Consider the following 6,023-nt stretch of genomic DNA (forward strand, 5'->3'; position numbering starts at 1 on the left):
TTTTACTTTGGACTAGTTCTAGTTTGGTCCCTTCAATGGGATACCCATCAGCAGTTGGCGTACATTCAGTGTGCTCCTGGAGAGCATCTCTGTGTTTAGTTTCATTCAAAAGAAATCCAGGTAGAAGGAGCTGAAAGCAGTCCATGATGTTAATCAAAGTGCTATAAGTAAAAATGATCAGGGGAGTCACTTCAGAAGCACACTTCTCAGCAAAACTAAAACACTCATGTGCACCCTTGAGTTCCCCCAGGAGACACCGCATCCCTTCAAAGAAGCAAACCTTTAAAGACACTTCATTGTTCCCTATGCAACATCACAGGCTGCTTTGTAAGTTCTCAGCTGTGTCAGTGATGCTCCACAAGTTTTACTGTGAGCAGACACAAACCTACTGAGCTCTGAGCCAGAGACACAGACCGTCTTTGAACAGAAGCCACACAGGTGTTACATTTCTTTTGCATTGAAGCTGATTTATATCATGCCCAGGCTGGAGCATCAGCAGAGAGAGTTCTCATCATGCCACAACTAATCACATAGATTTTGTTTTAGCGATACTATATGTGATTTCTACCAGCTCTTAATATTGTTCTGAGACTAGGAAAATGATAATGATGCAAAACTGTGTAACACTTAACAGATATAAATTTTATATGCCCATATGTCACAGGAAACAAAATCACATACCTTTGCAATATATCACTGTAAATACCAGCCACAGGAATATTAGACAAAAGAAAATATCCAAAACCAACCACCCTTCCTCCACAGAAAAAGCTTCCATTAACTACTTGAAAGCTTTGATCAGAATCTGTGGATTCCAAGATCATCAACACCACTTTTTAATGCAAATTCTGATGGATGTCTGAAGAAAATCAACCATCCCTAGTAAAAATGAAAAATGAAGAAAAATGGCAAATAAAAGTAGGCTTGGTTAGTATATAGATCTTGCTTCTTCTGCATGCTTCTTATATGCATAGAAGCAATATAATAATTAAAGGAAATGTTTTCCTTAAAAATTACGGCGTGTGGGACCCTGAGTGCCTCCTCCCGCCGTGCTGGGGGTTTGGCTGCCTGGGCTGGCGGCCACGGCAGTGCCGCGGGCGGCCTTGGGGAGAGGCTGCCAGGGAGCTCTGCGCCGGCCCCAGCCAGGGCTGTTCCTCCTTCCGCCGGGGGCTGCTTTTACTGCGGCCCCCTGGGCCCTTGCCTGAGCTATAGTTTCAACAGCGTCACGGCCTGTGGGAAAGATTACTACATAACCTACTGCATAAATCTCCAGGATAGGACAACTTTCCTCTAATCAAGGTCTCCATGAAGACATTACCAGGCAGCAAATGAACTGGATGTATCTCTGGCTGTTACCAAAAAAAAGGATTAAAAGGTGATTTTCAGTTCAGATTTGAAACCTGTTCTATCTTGTAGAATAGTAGTGGCTTCTGAATCCACTTGCTTTTTATATCCTCTCAAATTTTAAAAGTTGATCCCTACTGAAAATTCACAAATTTTCACTAAGCCATAAATGATATTAGCAGACCCTACTGGCTACCTGCCTAATCACTTTGCTCTCAGTGAGCCATCATTGTAGATGTGGCACTTTGTGCTCCATCTATCTCAGTGGTTGTGGCATGATACAGCTGTCAGAAACCATACATGTTCTAGTAGCAGCAGCAAAGGTCTTAAAAAGCTGCAACAGCCAGGTTTAATTTTTTTTATGAACTCTGAGAAATCATGCAAAAAACACAGATGTAAAATCATTTTTCCACTAAAAGGAATACTGCCATTGCAACACAGTAATTGAGTAGATACAGAGATTAACAAAAGATAAATCATTATTATCAAAATATATGCATGAACTATCTGGAAAGCCTTATTTTGAGGGGTGTAGATTTAAAAGAATTTAGAAAGAAGATATTCATTAAAAGCTATGAGGAACTCTGGTCAAGTTGTTATTAAATATGCAGTGTAAGTGGAATTAATATGTATTTGGTAATTCTTAGTGAAAGATTGCCTGTTTAGGGATAGGTATCTCATATCTATAGCCTTGCTGCTTCTTTAATTGATACTGCATAATCAGAAGGTGACTCTGCTGCTTTATATGGGATTACATCAAAGTAAGTTCAGCATGACGGCAAAAGCAAGGCAAGTCTATTCACTAAGTATTTCACAGTACCCATTGAATCTCTATGACTAGAGCCTTTAAACTTAAGCAAATGTATCCACTTATAAGCTGCTTTCCTTATTACTTGTCCTCTTTTGGAAGCTGTTGTAGTTCATGTTCATGAATGAGACAAAACTGATTGTCTTGCCTAGTGACAAGAAAGGGAAAGAAATTTTAACCTGTAAAGGGCATCTTAAACATGCTAAAGTGCCTTGGCAGCCTAATTTGGAGAATAATTCTCTTTTCTTCACTTCATAGGCTCCAGCCTGGAAATAGGGTGAGGATCTGATGGAAAGAAAGATAAAAGGGAAGGAAAACTGAGTACACTCTGAAAGCTTAACCTCCACCCCCTGCCTCCCCCCTGCCCCCCATGTATGGTTTATTTTGCTTTTGAAATTGTTCATTACCATGGCTGTTCCTCAGTTCATGGTATGAATATTGTGTGCCTGAATGTCTATAGGACATAGCAAACAGCACAGCAGTATACCCAGCAGGCCTATTTCATTTCATTTATCATTCACAGCTTGCTGCTGTGATTCCAAAACTGTCCATAGCTTTCTCATAATGTTAGAAGGACAAGAAGTTTTAACTGATTTTTAATCTCCGGGAAGTTCTTCCTTTTTTTTTTTTTTTTTTTTTTTTTTTTTTTTTTTTCCCCCCCTGGGAAGATTATTTTTTCAGTTTAATATTCTCATAAGAAAAGAAATTGAGACACAAGGCTGTATCTAGGGATGTATTCAAACTCAAATTTTACTGGTGTTCAGAAGGTTGTGAATATGTCTTTACTTAGTACTATGGTTGTGGTTTAGGTTTAAGAGCCAGATTTCAAAGGGTAAGCCTGAAACTACACATAAGTGCCAATATAAACAATCTGTTGTTCTTATCATTTACAGGTACTCTGTTACTGAAAAAACTAATGATCTTAAAAAATTGCCTTCCCATGGTGGGAAAGCAGTAACCTGCAAAGCAGCAATATGGAACCATGGAAGTTTTCAGACTGAAGGTAAGATTTTAGATCTATATTTCGATACCTGAAGATTCAGACTGACATCCTGGAAAATGCAATTCGATGTCTAGGTATCGAGCTTCCAGCAAAAAACAGACTACTGACACAGAAAAAGTATGTTAAAGTTGTGATTCAGAGTTGTGCATTATGTAGTTTCTAGGTGAATTGCTGCCAAATGCAAATGCTGGTTGACCTTCAGGGATAACCTCCTCAGACTGCAAGAACGGTCCATTCCAACATGCGTGAGAGAAGGCCAGCACAGGCGAAGAACGGAGCTCCTGGCTGAGCTCAAACACAAAAACGAAGGACACTGAAGGTAGACGAAGTGACAGGCTACTTGGGAGGACAAAGATGTTGCTCGGTCATGTAGGAATGGAGCTGTGAAAGCCAAAGCTCAGCTGGCACTGAAACTAGCACAGGAGATGAAGGCAACAAGAAAAGTTACTATAATTGCGCTGTTGGGAGCAGGAAGGTCAGGGATAGTGTGGGCCCATTGCTCAGTGGGACAGGGGACCTAGTGACAAGGGACATGGAAAAGGCTGAGGTACCCAGTGCCTTTTTTACCTCAGTTTTCACTATAAGGCTAATCCTCAGACCCTGCCCAGGTGCTGGAACTGCCTAGCAAAGGCTGGGGAATGAAGCAGTGCCCACTGCAGAGGAAGAAAGAGTTAAGGATCACTTAACCCACTTGGACATACCTATTCCAATAAATTCTCCTTTGGTAACTGGATATTTTTACAGCATTATGCAAAGGCCAGTAATAACAGCACCATCACATCATATCTATTGGTGTTTATATGAGAAAGGAAATAGCTACCGTATTTAGGAATGCTTATTGTTTACTCAAGAGATGCTGCTTCGCCTTTGTGTTGAAATGTCAGCTCACTGACGTAAACCAGCTTGGAGCAGAATTCAGCATTGATGTTACTTATCAGATAAGCAATAATATGGAGGACATGAATTCCTTAAGAATAATCCTGGCTGTGTGCCTAAGGACACTGCAGAATTTTGAAATTCAACATGGCATCTGTTACGGGGGTGGGTGACTTTTTAATTAGGTGTGCTATTGGATCTGGATCAAGGCATCACAGGAGAACCCTTGGTGATAAAAACTGGAGCTTGAAACCTGCAGTCCCAGGGTAGACAACGAATTTTGCCAGCACAGCAGCACTTCCGATAATCTAATCTAGGTCTGCATTTGGGGCATAATGAAACCACAAGGCTGATCTTCTGCTGGTGTTAATGAACATATCCCAACAGACGTCTAGCTTCATGGAACAAATATCCTACTTTTAGCCACCATAAACAACTGGGCTTTCATAATTTCTGAAATACATTTCAGCCCAAATATGCTGTATGATGTTTTGGGAGGTGAACTGCTTTCTTTTCAAGCTTGAACCTTGGGTACAATAAAGAATTTAAGGTTCCCCTTTTTTAGTTACTCGTTTATCATATGGCATAGTTAAAAGTCTCTTGCCTTTCTCCATCTGATTCCCACATGGAGAGTGTAGCCAAAGCAGAGGCCTCTGATACATGTAAATTTTAAATATATTTAGGGTTAATATATTAATTAATTAATTAGAAATGTTAATATTAGCTTGCCTTATACCCAAATACAAGCTTACTAAAATGATGTAACTAAAAACAGTATTTTGCAATATTTTCATGACATAACCAAACACAATAAATAAAAACAATTTTAGATACAGTGCTTTCTGGACAAGTTTAGTATTTCAGCACTTTTATTATATAATCATAACTGGGGAAAAGACATTAAATTTACTTGTTGCAAATTGATTTTGAAGAGCTGATGAATTTTCAGTATTCTTAAAAAAAAACCCTAGATATTTAATGCTCTTCTCAGTATGCAAGACTACTTATGAGTGAAGGCTGAAATATCAGTCTCCAGACATTGCTTATAATATAGATAAACATTTATCACAATTATGTGCACATGGAGTTGTGAAACTGCATTTTTTTGCACCTTGTGTGGTCTGATCAATGACAACAAAACACATCGCATGTAAAACATAAAGTGGACTGTCTATGGATGGTGGGTTGGCAAATAAAGCAACAGTGATGTTCAAGCAAAAAAATTCCACTATTCTGAATTGAAGGTAGATTCCACCTCAGTAACACAGACTGCTATTACTGGGATGCTATGAGGGAGTACTTCCATAAAAGGTAACGTATGTGAGAAAGTGAAAATCCTGCGCTTGCAAGGACACTTAGACAACATGGGTAATGTATGATTTTTTTGCAGCAAAGTAGGTATGAAATGTTGGTATGTAGAAAGATGGTGGAAAGAATTTGCCATTTTCACAGCTTCTTACATTAGTTATTTCTATGTCAATTTACATCTGGCATCTTTGCCTACATCTGTGTATTCTCCAGAGTTTACATTTATAGAATCTTATCATTTTTTTCTAGTGTATTGGCAAATAGAAAATACTGGGAAAGTTATGGTAGATCTAGTTATTTCCTTTTTTTAATTACTGGTATCTCTTTTTATTAAAAATATTGAGATATTTGATCCAATGGTTTTCTTCAAAGAAAAATCCTATCAAAATAAAATAATTTATCCTCAAGAGTCTATGAATTTCAATCTGGAAGGATTCCATTTTTTGCTGGGTTGAATAAAAAGCTTTTATGCTTATGTTGTTCTTTTGTTACTAATGGATCCTAGTCAACATAATGTGTTGAACTGGACTTTCTGAAAAATAGATGAAGCAAAATTTCAAAAGTCTGATTATTTTATTTGTTACTTTGTGGTGATGAATTCTGCCTGGCTTGTTAAGTGAAGGTACATCAAGAAGTCATAAGACAACATCTGTTTGCCAAAGAAAGCCAACATTTCTAAAACTG

The 6,023-nt window shown here is 38.5% G+C and overlaps 1 long non-coding RNA gene across 2 annotated transcripts; it reads left to right on the top strand.

Moving 5' to 3' along the window:
• The first annotated feature begins 2,055 nt into the window (after positions 1-2,055).
• LOC135328288 (uncharacterized) lies at positions 2,056-5,746 on the top strand. 2 transcript variants are annotated; one of them, XR_010389102.1, is made up of 3 exons: positions 2,056-2,133; positions 3,046-3,155; positions 3,312-5,746. It is a non-coding gene; the product is annotated as an uncharacterized LOC135328288 (long non-coding RNA). The 2 variants fall into 2 exon arrangements; XR_010389103.1 differs by having other exon boundaries at positions 2,056-2,105.
• Positions 5,747-6,023: the final 277 nt, after the last annotated feature.

This window comes from Dromaius novaehollandiae, chromosome 4 (assembly GCF_036370855.1).
Source record: "Dromaius novaehollandiae isolate bDroNov1 chromosome 4, bDroNov1.hap1, whole genome shotgun sequence".
NCBI classification, from domain to species: Eukaryota; Metazoa; Chordata; class Aves; order Casuariiformes; family Dromaiidae; genus Dromaius; species Dromaius novaehollandiae.